The 14,955-nt window shown below is 34.1% G+C and overlaps 1 long non-coding RNA gene across 1 annotated transcript in view; it reads left to right on the top strand.

Annotated features, from left to right (window-relative positions):
* LOC116567734 overlaps positions 1-8,651 on the top strand; it is a 40,029-nt gene extending 31,378 nt beyond the window's left edge. The window contains exon 3 of the long non-coding RNA XR_004276318.1: positions 8,424-8,651. This is a non-coding gene — a long non-coding RNA (uncharacterized LOC116567734). The remainder of the gene's footprint in view (positions 1-8,423) is intronic.
* The last annotated feature ends 6,304 nt before the right edge of the window (positions 8,652-14,955 follow it).

The following is a 14,955-nucleotide window of genomic DNA, read 5'->3' as shown; positions in this document are numbered from 1 at the left end:
TCTTTGGTTACTAGAAATAATTCTGAAGATCAGTGAAAATTTATTAAAGTGGGATTCAGCAAATGAAATTAATTTGGTGTACAGTGCCATTTTAAGTAGGATAAGTTCAGCTACACTGAACATCTGAATAATGACAAAACCCACAAAAATAAACTAACCTAATTGCAGTACTGAGATAAATACAAGCTAAAGACATACTGAACTGAATTGTTGAAATATACAGTCAAAAGGAAGTTCTTTGGAGTCCTGGTTCTGGTAATAGAGATAGCTTGCATCATACTAATTTTTCCATAAATAAAAATTATAAACTAAGGAAAAAATTGTTTGATGGTAGTGGAGTGAAGAAAAAAAACAGAAACTGGAAAGGATCCAACCCATAAAAAATGAAGTCATATGGCTGATACTCACTTTTTTTGTTTGTTTGTTTTCTTCCTGAGGGCACTTGTCTTGTCCACAAACAATTGCATAGCTCAAACTCAAGCAGTAAAGTCCACTCCTTTTGGCTTGCAGTGTTTTTGAGATTTTCTAGGTGGCTGGAAATGAAGGATAGGGAATAAAGCAAGGAGGAAATCACACAAGTGGAGAGCCCAAAATCTCCATATAAATGCATCTCAAATCCTTGAGTGACTTCTGAACTACATATGAGAGGGAGAACCTCCAGAGAATCTGTTGGAAAGGAAACATTTAGGAGCCAGAAAAGACATCACAGAGAAAATCAGTTTGTACCATCAGAGGAAGCAAAGTTTGGAATTTGAGCTCCTGAGTTGGAAGAGCTTGGTAGATAGCTTGCTCTGTCTAAAAATTGACACAATCAAATATTAAAAGTGGGTGTTTATTAATTTACCTACCTATTAGAATAAAAATTAGTACTTTGAGAGAAGGTATCACATTCAAGAATCTCTAAAACACTTTATTGCAAGTGTTTGCTACGCAACAAAAATTATTTGAAATGGAAAGAAATAGGAAATTTTTACTCATTTAAGAGAAAAAATAAAAAAAGACATACTTTTAAGGGGGCTTAGATATTGGATTAGCAGACAAGAATTTTATTATTTATTTGTTTATATTTCATTTATTTACTTATTTGAGAGAGAGTGAGAATACAGGAGTGGGGGCAGGGGAAAAGCATAGGGAGAGGGACAAGTGCACTCTGTGCAGAGCATGGAGCCAATCTGGGGCTTCATTCCACCACCCTGAGATCATGACCTGAGCTAAAGCCAAGAGTCCAACACTCAACTAAGTTACCTAGGTGACCCTACCAGACAAGAATTTTCAAGCATCTAAGTTAATTCAGTTCAAGGCTTAAAGAAAAAGAGGAACCCACAAAGAATCTCAGAGGATTGGAATGTATGAAAAAAAAATAGAAATTTGAAAACTGGAAAGTCCAATATCTAAAATGAAAATGTCAACTGCTGGACTTTCCAGCAGATTAGAGATGACAGAAGACAGAGACAGTGAGCTCGAAGAAGTCAGAAATCTCTGGGACAATATCAAGTGGCAAAACATCTGCTTAACTGGCATCTCAGAAAGAGAAGAGAAAGAAAAGAGAGAATAAGTGAGAAAAACTTTGTGGAGAAAAGAAAAGCTAAAAATATCCTCAAGTTGGTGAGAAGCATGAGTTGACAGAGCCAAGCAGCTTGGCAAACCCCAAGAAGGATAAGTACAAAAAAAACCACAATTGGGACACATTTAGTCTAGCTGCTTAAAACTAGAGATACAGGAAAAAAAACCTTGAAAGAAGCAAGAGAAAAAGAACATACTCGAACAGGAGAACAACACAAATGAAATGTGTTGGCTCTTTTAATAGAAAAACTGGCAGCTTAAAACAAAAGTTATAACATCATATTGTTGGATTTATAACATTTGTAGATGTGAAATATATGACACCAAAGGCATAAAAATGGTGGATTGATAAGTAGAACTGTACTATGACAAAGTTCTTATTATTTTAAATGAAATTTAAAAAATACTAATATAAGAAGTACCATCAAAATTGTAAGGTTTGCTTCAAAGTTACTAGAGCAATTAAAATGCAATGATAAGTATATAATTTCTCAAAACTTCCGCTTATGACAGGTTGCTGTTGATAAAATGAAAATGCAATGCAAAGACATAGAAAAGTTATTTAGAATACATTTTTACTAAAATATACAAAGCACTGCTGAAAATTAATAATAAATAAATTGTTTGGCACTTTCCTAAACATTTTCTAAAAAATTTAGCATATGCTTACTCTGTGAGCTAGTAATTCCACTTCTAAGTATTTGCCCAAGAGAACTGAAAGCATATTTCCACTAAAAATCTGGCATAAGCATGTTTATAAGTATGTTTAGCTTTTAGTAGTCATACATTCTGGAATAATACAAATTCCATCATAAGGAGATAGATAAACAAATTGTGGTTTATTCATTCAAAGGAATATGACTTTAAAATAATATTAATAATAATAATAATAAAGTACCACTGCTACAACATTGTGAATAAATTGAAAAATTATATTTAACAAAATAATCACAGCAGGTTTACATCATTTCAATCCATTTATATGAATTCAAAAAAAACCAAAAGAAATCTTTAGCAAAATAATTTAGAAAGTGGATGGATTTGGAGCTGGGAATAAGCTGGATGGGGAAATATGAATTTTATGGGGTTATATAAAATTTTTCTATTTGGTAAGAGTTTTGGTTACACGAGTGTGTGTGTGTATGTGTGTGTGTGTGTATTTAATAAGACTCCTTGAACTCTAAAGATTTGTCATTTCAGCATATGCCAATTTCCCCTCAATGAAAAAAAATAAGTAAATCTTGCAATTTTGTTTGACTCTTTAAAGTTTTCTTTAAAGTTTTTTGTTCTTGCTAATATATCTGTTAGGTCAAATAATATTTAAAGTAGTTTTTCATCATCTTAGCAGTAGATAGTCTCATACATTTTTATTTCATTATTATTGCTTTCATTTATTATTTATAAAGCATGAATAATAAATGTGATAGTCTACAAATAAAGTTCACACATCGAAGACCTTTGCAATTCAAAAATGAGAGATAAATTGAAACCAAGAAATGACATGTTGTAAATATAAACAAACATAAGATCAGTTTACATCTGTTTCCTTCTTTGTTTTTTGCTTTTCTTCCTGTATTCTTTTCTATTAAATCGGGCAAAAAGTAGATATTACTGTTTAGAAGGCTTTAAGAGGAAAAGTCACAGATGACTTCAGAGATGCACATAGTCTTGCAAGCTGGGATATTTCAAAGTGGATAGCTCTTCAAAGTCTATTTCAGCAGAAAAATGAAAGAGAATAGATCCAAGTGGAAGAAATCTCTATGTTAATAAGCTAAAAGATGGTAGCAGGAAATGCATTTTAACATTTTCTCTTTTCTTATCTTAGAATGGTATGTCTCTCTGTCTCTCTCTCTCTCTCACTGTATATATATAAACACACACATCTATATAAAATATGCATATGTTTATAATACATATAAATACAATGCACACATATATATATATATATACATATAGTTCACCCTTGAACAACCCAATGGGTGGGGGAATTGACCCTCATTCAGTCAAAACTCCATGTATAACTTTTGACTCCCCAAAAACTTAACTACCAATAGCCTACTGCTGTCTGGAAGCCTTATGGATAACATAACACATATTTTGTATGTTATATGTATACACTGTAGATATTACTGTTTAGAAGGCTTTAAGAGGAAAAGTCACAGATGACTTCAGAGATGCACATAGTCTTGCAAGTAAACTAAGTAAGTAAAGTAAAGTAAGTAAAGTAAGCTAGAGAAAAGAAAACATTATTAAGAACATCATAAGAACAGACACTTCTCCAATAAAGACATACAAATGGCTATCAGACACATGAAAAAATGTTCATCAGCACTAGCCATCAGGGAGATTCAAATTAAAACTACATTGAGATATCACCTTACACCAGTTAGAATGGCCAAAATTAGCAAGTCAGGAAACAACATGTGTTAGAGAGGATGTGGAGAAAGGGGAACCCTCTTACACTTTTGGTGGGAATGCAAGTTGGTGCAGCCTCTTTGGAGAACAGTGTGGAGATTCCTCAAGAAATTAAAAATAGAACTTCCCTATGACCTTGCCATTGCACTCCTGGGTATTTACCCCAAAGATACAGTGAAAAGAAGGGCCATCTGTACCCCAATGTTTATAGCAGCAATGGCCACGGTCGCCAAACTGTGGAAAGAACCAAAATGCCCTTGAAGGGATGAATGGATAAGGAAGATGTGGTCCATATACACTATGGAGTATTATGCCTCCATCAGAAAGGACGAATATCCAACCTTTGTAGCAACATGGACACGACTGGAAGAGATTATGCTGAGTGAAATAAGTCAAGCAGAGAGTGTCAATTATCATATGGTTTCACTTATTTGTGGAGCATAACAAAAAGCATGGAGGACATGGGGAGTTAGAGAGAAGGGGGTTGGGGTAAATTGGAAGGGGAGGTGAATTATGAGAGACTATAGACTCTGAAAAACAATCAGAGGGGTTTGAAGTGGCGGGGGGGTGGGAGGTCGGGGTACCAGGTGGTGGGTATTATAGAGGGCACGGATTGCATGGAGCATTGGGTGTGGTGAAAAAATAATGATACTGTTATGCTGAAAATCAATAAATGAAAAAAAAAATAAAAAAAAGAACATCATAAGGGAGAGAAAATACATTTATACTACTTTACTTATTTTCTTAAAAGATTTATTTATTTATTCATTTATTTTAGAAAGAGAGAGTGCACAAGTGTGAGGGAAAGAGGGAGAAGGAGAGAGAATCTCAAGCAGACACTATGCCGAATGTAGAGTCCAGCATTGGGCTCGATCTCACAACTTTGAGATCATGACCTAAGCCGAAACAAAGAGTTGGACATTCAGTCGACTGTACCACCCAAATGACCCATGTACTGTACTTATTTTTAAAAATTCTTATAAGTGGAGCTGTGCCATTCAAATCCATGTTGTTCAAGGGCCAGATAAATAGATAAATAACATATACATTTGTATATACACAAATAAATATTAATAGTTTTTTATTCAATATTATTTCAGTTAATATTTTTTTAGGCAGCTTCCATCTCTACAATTTTCACTGAGTGAATTTGAATTTGTAAATTTATTTAATATTTACAAATTTAAAATTATTTAATATTTACAAAGCTAAAGTTATTAAAATATCTCTTCTCAGGTTTTCCATGTGTATAATGAACATAATGACAGAAATTACAATGTTACTATGTAGTGTTAATATAGTGTTACATGTTGCTAGAATAGGTAGATACATTATTACTCTATACAAGTTTCCATTATTATTCAAATTGTGTAATTTATCTTAAATTTTCAACAATATTGCTGTTTTTCAAGTAAGTTTGTTGTTTATGTGAATAGTTTCTACTTTTTTCTTGCTGTTTGTAGCCTAGGAGCTTAAAAAGAAGGTTTTTAAATCAAATTCATATTTATACCCACAGGAATGATTCAATCTATGTAACAGTAAACTTAAAAGAAAATTAAAGAAGTGGGGAGGGAAGAATTGCTTTGTTTGGTAGTGCGCTTTTAATCTAAAAAGCAATGTTTTCTCTTTTTGTGATGAGTTCAGGAAAAGGAGTAAGATGAGAAAATATCATAACTTGAAGTTCCAATAATTTATTTGTCATGCACATTCTTTTAAGAAAGAGATAATCAGTATATATCTATAGCAGATTAAAACTAGGTGAGGCACTGATGGAGGGGACATAAGTAGATATGAGAGCTTATTTATTCTTTTTGTTTGTTTGTTTATTTAATTACCTCAATCTCACTTACTACTACAAAGAGGTAAAACAGCCTGTGGAAAATTTAGCCTGAAAGATAATATTCTATAAACGATGAAGTGCTATCTGCAGGAGCAGGCTCTTTGGTTACTTGTGTCTCTAAACCAGTGTGGCATCAAAGCAGATTTACATTATTTGAACACCTTGAGGCCAGAAAATCCTCTTCATGGTCTACATAATTGTAACCCTGGTCTACGTGGTCATCATCCTAGTTGGTAAGAATTTTTTTTTCCTTTTTGTCTCAAAAGTCAAATCAGGGATCACATCAGTTTGTGTGCGTTGCAATTGTTTTTTGACCATCTATCATTATGTATTGAGGTGGGCATTAGGAATACATCAGTGAAAAACATGGTCTCTTCCTTCACAAACTTCACATTTAGAAGGTAGCAGAAAGTTGACCTCCAGATGGGTATCTGCCCAATAGTATTCTATGCACTAACATAAACATATGCACCAAATGCCATAGCGTACGTAGTGAAATGCATTAGATACATGAAATGGCCTGGGACATTAGTAACATTTATTACGGTTAATATTTATTGAATTTTCCTTTTCTTCCAAGAGGGTAAGTGAATAACTGGGATGATTATTGCAAAATAATTTTGTCAGATGAAGAAAGAAGGGATGACACTGAATGCATAGGGATAGCATATGCTCAAGTCAAGAGAGTGCTATGTATGTTTTGGAAACTATGTGTAAATCACTGGGTATCTGTGGAAGAATTTCAGCAGTTTGAGACAGAGAGATAGCCAGAAACCATAAAGTAAAATGTCTTGAATGTCATTCTGGGTTTAGAAAGACAAATAGGATACTAACTTTAATCAAGGAATGACAATCTACTCTGGCAGATTTGTGCATGTATCTGAAGCAGATAAGATGAGAAGCAGAAAGATGTCTAGTATTATAGATAATATATTTTTAATTTATAAGCTAAGATGGTATTATGATTATAGAAAGAATGGATATTCAGAAGATAAAATTGAAAAAAGCTTTGTGATTAATTGAAGGTGTGGGATCAGGAAGAGGCAACAAGTTTCTGACCGATGATTTCCATGTGAAACTTTCATTTTCCAATGTAAAGAAATGAAGAGGTGAATACATGGGGAATAAGATGGTGATCCTTTCTCTTTATTTACTCAGTAGAAATTTATTGAGCATTTACTATGTGACAGAAACTGAACCCTTTAAGAGGATACTTTCTAGTGGGAGAAATTATATATACATATACATATATGTATACACACACACACACACACACATACAGCTTACACGTATGCTATAAACTATTATATATAAATATGCACATATAATTTATATATTATATATAAAAATAGTTTATATATAAACTATTACATTATATATAAACTATGATATGTAAACATGCACATATATGTATATCTACACACAAAGTATTTTTTATGGTGATAAGTGTTATGGCTAAAAATAGACAATGGAGATCAGGAGTGTAAGATAGGTTGCAATTTTATGTGATATTGTCATAAAACCTCACTAAGAAGAAAATATTAAAGGAAAATCCCAGAGTGGGCAAAGGAATAAGTTAGAGGCTATCTGAGCTTGGAGTGAGAGGGGAAGTTCTGGATTGACAGGGTAGCCATTTGAAGTCCCTAATGTGAGAATATCCCTAGGAATATGGGATGTGCTCAAGGAGGCCTGTATGGATGCAACCAAATGAACAAGGCATAAAATATTTAAAAGAGAGAATGTTTGAAAGGGTGGAGATAATGAATCATCTAGAGCTTTGTGGGTCAACGCAAGAACTTTATTCTTTTGAATGAGATGGGATACCACCCTAGGATTTTGAGGAGAAGAGTGATATAATCTAACTCATGTCAACGAAGAAAAGAAAATAAAGTATCTTTAGGCTACCGTGTGGAGAACAGAGGAGCAGATGGTGGAAACAAGGAGATCCCTTTTCATGTATTCACCATGATCTGGTCAAGAAATGACTGTACTTTGGACCACCATGATGAAAGTAGAAGTGATAAGAAATTTCCAGAGTCTGAAAATATTTTCAAATCAGAGGCAAAAGAATTTGGAATGCAAAAGAAAAATTACTTAATGACAAAATTTTTACTTAAAGAAATGGAAGAATGAAACATCTATCAACTGAGCTGGAGGAAAACTGAAGAAATACTTTGGTGGGAGAGCTTAGTTTTGAAGAGACAATTTGAACATACTAAACTTTAGATATCACTAAGACATCCCAGTGATATACTACATGGAGGAGGAAAAACTAGATTTGCCTTTCAAAACTTTATTGAATGCATCAGAATTAAGATATAAATTGTGGAGACATTAATATATAGGTAGTGTCATGGTTATTTTTATGTGTGACTTTGACTGGATCACAGGGTACCCAGATATTTAGCCAAATGTTATTTCTGAGTTTGTCTGTAACAGTGTTTCAGGGTGAAATTAGCACTGAATTAGTAGACTAAGTAATGGGGGTGGGTGGGCATTATCTAATCCACTGAGGGCCTGAATAGAACAAAAAGTGGAGGAAGAATTTACTCTTTCTTTTTGCCCTGACTGCATGAGCTGAGACATTGTTTTTCTCCTGCCTTAGGACTGAGTCTTACACCATCAGCGTTTCTGGTTCTCAGGACTCACACTGAAATTTATACCTCTGGCTTTTGTGAGTCTCCAGCTTGCAGAAGGCAGCTCTTGAGACTTCCGTTTCCATAACCACATAAGGACTGAGCTCTATGTAATTGTGTTTTGAAGTCTGGAAAATAAGGAGGAGCTAGCAAAGGAATTGAGAAGTGATGAACTAGAATGAGGAATAAACAAAATGTGCAGAGTTCTGACTCTTTCATGTGCAGAAAATGATTCAAAGGTGGGGCAGGGTAAGCAATTCACATGCTATCACTAACTCATGTAGGATGAAGGCTGAGTATGGGCTAGTTTAGACATATAGCATTTGATTTGTTACTGGTTTTAGTTGAACATGAGTCTGAATTAAGGAAGAAAATTCTCTCTCTCTCTCTCTCTCTTCATATACATATATGCACACACATATTTAAGAATTATTTGTGGTATTTGAAGTCAAGGATATGATAAAATTTCCTAAGAAAATAACTAGTTATGATGTGAAATCAAGAAAATGAATAAATAGGGGCACCCGGGTGGCTCAATGGTTAAGCCTCTGCCTTCAGTTCAGGTCATGCTCTCAGGGCTCTGGGATCGAGTTCTGCATCAGGCTCCTTGCTCAGCTGGGAGCCTTCTTGGCCTTCTGCCTTTTCTGCCTGCAGCTCTCCCTGCCTGTGCTCTCTCTCTCTATCTCTCTCTCTCCCCCACCCCCTGACAAATAAATAAATAAAATCTTAAAAAAAAAAAAAAAGGGGCACCTGGGTGGCTCAGTCAGTTAAAGCCTCTGCCTTCAGCTCAGGTCATGATCCCAGGATCCTAGAATCGAGCCCCACATCGGGCTCTCTGCTCAGCAGGGAGCCTGCTTCCCTTTCTCTCTCTCTCTGCCTGCCTTTCTGCATACTTGTGATATCTGTCTGTCAAATAAATAAATAAAATATTTAAAAAAAAAAGAAGAAAAGAAAATGAATAATTAAATCAAGCTGATGCATTAAGAGGAAGATAGAGCAAAATAGGAAAGTGATGCTTGAAAAACATCCCCAGATATATTCATGTGTTCCTTGGATTTCGCTACACTCAAGTATGGTCTCTCTGGTTTGGATGGCTTTTATTTCTTCTTTCCCGATTGCTCTGGTTTGGATTTCTAGTACTACATTGATGGAACTGGTGAAAGTGGACAATCTTGTATCATTCCTGACCTTAGGGGAGAAAAAGTTTTTCACTGTTGAGCATGATATTGGCTGTGGACTTGTCACAGATGGCCGTTATTAATGTTGAGGTATATTCCTTCCAGACTTAATTTGTTGAGCGTTTTATAATGAAAGAGGTTTTGATTCTGTCAAGTGTTTTTTTCTGCATCTACTGAGAAGAACTTACCGAGTTTTTATCTTTCATTCTGTTAATATGGTGTATCACACTTCCCAATCTGTTTATGTTGAACCATCCTTGCTTCCCATGGATAGATTCCACTTAATCATAGTTTGTGATTCTTTTAATATGCTGTTCAATTCAGTTTGAATTTGAGGATTTTTGCAGTCTAGTTAATCAGGGATATTGGATTCTAATTTCCTTTTCTTATAGTGTCTTTGTCTGGGTTTAGTTTCAGAATAATGCTGGCCTCAAAAATTATTTTGGAAGTATTCCCTCTTCTTCAAATTTTTGGAAGAGTTTGAAAAGGACTGGCATTAATTCTTCAAATATTTTGCAGAATTCACCTCGGAAGCCATCTGGTTCTTGGCTTTCTGTTGTTGGAAGGTTTTTGATTACTAATTTAATCTCCATGGTAATTATCGGTCTATTCATATTTTCTATTTCCTCATGATTTGGGCTGTCTAGCTGTATCTCCTTGCATAATTGTTACCATTTTTTCTAGGATAACAATATAAATCTTTATCTCTATATGCTTAGTTAATTAATATTGAATGAGTTCAGATAGTATATAGGAATCTCACAAATTTGTGTTTCCATCTACCCCACACTTTCATATTTAGTGCTATGATTTGGCTTTTTTTTTTTTTCTGTTTCTTCTTTATCTGGAATTCTCATTACTTGTGTGTTGAACCATATTGTTCAACAATATGTGGAACATATTGTCCCACAAGTCTCTGAGATTCTGCTAGTTTTACTTTAATCCTTTTCTTCTCTCTTCTTTGGATCGAATTCTATAAAATTGTTTCTTTCTTCTGTCAATTTTACTTTAAACTTAACCTCTCTAGTAAATTTCTATTCCAGTTACTTCACTTTTCAGCTGCAGAATTTCCATTTTTAAGTTTTAATTTCTGCTGGTAATCTATATTCATTAATATATTTTCATTTCGTTCTTTGAACATATATCTATTTAATTCTTTTTATGGTAGCTCTCTTGTATTTTTTATCTGCTAGACTTAGTATCGAGTCCTCTTACAAAGTGCTGGTATCAATTTCTGGGTGTGGTTTATGCTTGAACAAAGAAAGTTAGGTTAAAACTGGACATTGTAAATAATATGTTGTGGCAAACCTGAAGTCTGTTGTGTTCTTCTTCAGAATTTCTTTCTAGAAGACCATTAAATTGCCCAGATTCAAACTGTGAAATTTTTCTCACCTCTAGTATTAATTTGCTCTTTTCTTGTAGTTTCAAACTGTTATTTTTTTTTTTAAACCTGCCTCCCAAGGACCTCTTTTGTACCTTTATAATTTAATATTTAGGCAAGAATTTGGGTAAGGATGATGTTTACCTTCTCCATAGTTTTTACCTTTAGGGATCCCTCTAATTTTCAGATGCTATGCCAGCTTTGAAATCTTTTTGATGCTTCAGATTTTTAAGTCTTTAGCTCTTTGCTGCCTAAACTGAATGCCCCTGGAGGACGCATGCATCTGAAAAGCAACAGATTCACACATCTATGCCCTTGCGCCTTTGTTTGTCAGAAGTGTCAGAAGCTTCAGTGTCAGAAGTGTCAGAAGCTTCCCTTTCTGCCTGCTTTTCTCTTAGGCCTCTTAGATTCTACCCCATAGTCAGCCAGACATTTGGACAGAGTTTATCCTCAAAATTTTGGGACTCACTTCTACAATTTCTTGTGCCAAAATTCCTGGTTATGTTCTCGGCTGAGTTTTGAGTCCTAGACTCTGTGATCCCTAGTAACTAGAGAAGGTAAGCCTGGGCTTCTTGAGACTTTTTCTGCTGCTCTCAGAGCCTTGGGAGTTTGAAGGAATGCTCTCCATCCAGAAGGCCATAAACCCAGATTTTTATCTCTTCCATTTGTAGTTTTATGAGATGAATTCTTTTAAACCTTCTGTTTGATTTTGGAGGCTTTCCAGTGTTTTTAAGTACCTTTTTATAAAATCAATCAAAATTTTTTTAACCTATGGCAGAGATTTTATGACTACTTCATTTCTCTGCTATTACTGAAAGTTCTCCTGTAAACATAATTTGAATGGTAGCGCATTATTAGTCACAATAAAATAAAAACAAATTTCTTACTATTATCGATAAGACCCTGTGTAATTTGGCACCACAGTGCATTCTCTTACTGGTCTTCATTTAACTCCTGCAAGACACTGTGGCTTCCTCACTGACTTTTGAATATTCAAAGCATACTCCTGTTGTTACTATATTCCTATTTGTTGTTTCCTTTACATAGAATAACACATTCCCTCAAGTCTTCCATTTCTCAGCTCAGAAATGATATTATCAGAAGGGGATTTCCTGTCCACAATTTCACACTTTTTTATTTTCTTCAGAGCAATTATCATTTGCTGCCATGTTAGGTATTTGTTTTACCTGCGTGTTGTTTGCCTTAGCCGCTCTAAGAAAGTATGGACTTGGTTTGTTTATGTTGTTCAAGTTGTATTACTAATGACTAGAACAATGCCAGGCACTAATTTATCACTCAAGAAAATCTTATTGAGTAAATAAATAATTGGTCAAATTGATAAATACCATATATTTAGCATACTTGATATTTTATATAAGATTATTTTCTCTCCATATAATTTTAGGATTAACTTATTATATGAAATAATTTATTTGTGATTTTAATTTCTTGCTTATAACTATTTTATTTTAGAAATGGCTATTAAAATATTTCAAAGATTTTCCAGCATAATTGAAGTGATAACACTTTCATTCTACTCTCATCCTTTGTTGATATGAAGAAGTTAGTGGAATTTCCAGGGTCAACCATACTTGCATTTTGGTGGGATTCTTTGATTATACAACCTGATTTTTATTTACTAATATTCTGTTGATGATTTTGAATCATTTTTAGTATATAAAATTATCTTGTGTTTTTATGCTTTATTCTTATTCCTGTGAAATTCTGGAATTGGCTTTATTCAATCTTCCTACAATGTGTTGGGAAGATTTTATCTGTTTTCTATACCCTACAATTTTTTTTTTAAATGTTGTCATTACTTGTGCTTTCAAAAGATTTTTTTCAAAGCTCATTTGTTTAAGCAATGCCCATACCCAATGTGGGGCTCAAACAACCCCGAGATTAAGAGCTCCATGGCTCTGCCAACTGAGCAGGCCAGGCACCCCTACTTGTGCTTTCAAAGTAGAACTTACTAGTGTAAAAATCTGTGCATAGCACTTTCCTTTTCAATGAAATATTTCAGGAATATAAAATATTGGAGATTATAATTACAAGAACTATATTTATATCTACCACTTAATAATATATAAAACTTTATGGAAACAAATTAGAGCCCTTTCAGTAGCTCTACTTGATCTAATTCCTCCCCCTTTCTCCTCAGAGAAAACTATAATGGGAATTTATTACCATTTCCATGCAAGTTTTTTTTTTCTTTACCCATAACATATATCAATAACCATTTATGGTTATCAACATTTTTTATAGATAGCATCTGTGTTATATGTCCTTCTGCACTTGTGTTTGTTTCATTTAATAGATTTTTTTAGAATTTCCAGAATGGAATATGCAGTTCTAAAACATGAGTTCTATCTGCTTTGTAGCATTGTATTGAGTATGTATAAATGTATAAATATGCACATATCACAATGTATTTATCATTTCCTTGTTCTTGAGCATTTCATTGTTTCTAGTTTTTCTTCCAAAAAAAATTACCTGCTATGAGCAATCTTTTACTTTCCTTTTCTGCAACTCTGCAAACAATTCTAAGGTTATTTACCCAGGAGGGGAATCACTGAACTGTGATGTGTGAGCATATTCAATTTTTCTGCCAAATTCTCTTTAAGTGGTTGTTCCAGTTTCTACTGCACACAATGGTATACATGAGTTCATATTGCTTCCCATTATATTGTCAACATTAGTCACATCCAGACACTTCCATCTTTGCCAATATGTTTGAGATAAAATGATATGCCCTGTGATTTTCAATTGTTATTTGCTGGTTGTGATATTGAGCTTTATTTTATACAGTTTTTGTTGTTGTTCATTGGCCATTCAAATGTCTTATCTTGCGAATTACCTATTAACTTCTACCCATTTTTCTATTAGGTGTTATTTTTACATTTTGAACACTGATTGATACTTTGAAATTTTACACTTTACAAATATCTTTTCCCAACTTTAAATACTTTGTTTCACATTGCTTATGGGGACTTTTTAAAAAAGAAATATTGAAAAAGTTCACAGCTTTATTGAGTTACAATTGCATACCATACAATTTTAAGATTTCAAATAATATATGCACCATACAGTCATAACCACAATCCACTTTTCTGAACATTTTATTACCCACCCCAGCTTCCCTTGATCCTATTTTTAGTAAATACCCTTTCTCACCTTTAGGCTCAGGCAACCAATAATTTAATTTCTCTCTCTCTAGATTTGCTTTCCTAGAGACCCCTATAATAAATGGGATCATACAATACCTCTTCTTTGTGTCTGATGTTTTTCACTTAGCATAATGTGTTTCAGGTTTAACCGAGTTGTTGCAAGACTCAGTAGCTTATTCCGTTTTGTACGGGTATGCTATATCGTGTTTACCCATGCAGCAGTTGATACACATATGGGTAGATGCCAATTTGGACCTATTGGAAATAAAGTTGCCATGAAGACAAAAGTCTATGGGGACATATGTTTCCATGTCTCTTGAGTATGTACTTGGGAGGAGGATACTGGACCATATGAAAAGTTTGACAGTTTAACTTTTTAAGAAACTGTCAAACTGTTTTCCAAAGCTATTGAATCATTTCCATTCTCACAAAAACTATGTAAGTTTCAGCCTCGCAAACAAGGTCATGGTCAGGGTTTTACATTTTGGATATGGTATTCTATATATATAGACAGATGTAGATAAATAGATGTATCTATCTAGATGTATCTATCTGTCTAAATAGATGTATCTATCTAGATCTATCTATCTATCTATCTATATCTATATCTATATCTATATATAAAGAGCAGGGGAGGGGCAAAGGGAGGAGGGAGTATATCCAGCTGGGTCCACATCCAGCATGGAGCCTGAAAAGAGGCTGGATCCCACGACCCAAGATCATGACCCCAGCCAAAATCAAGAGTCAGACACGCCAACCAACTGAGCCACTCAGA

This window comes from Mustela erminea, chromosome 10 (genome assembly GCF_009829155.1).
Source record: "Mustela erminea isolate mMusErm1 chromosome 10, mMusErm1.Pri, whole genome shotgun sequence".
In the NCBI taxonomy this organism is placed as follows: domain Eukaryota; kingdom Metazoa; phylum Chordata; class Mammalia; order Carnivora; family Mustelidae; genus Mustela; species Mustela erminea.
Note: the sequence above shows the minus strand (reverse complement) of the source record. Positions and strands in the feature narration are given on the sequence as shown.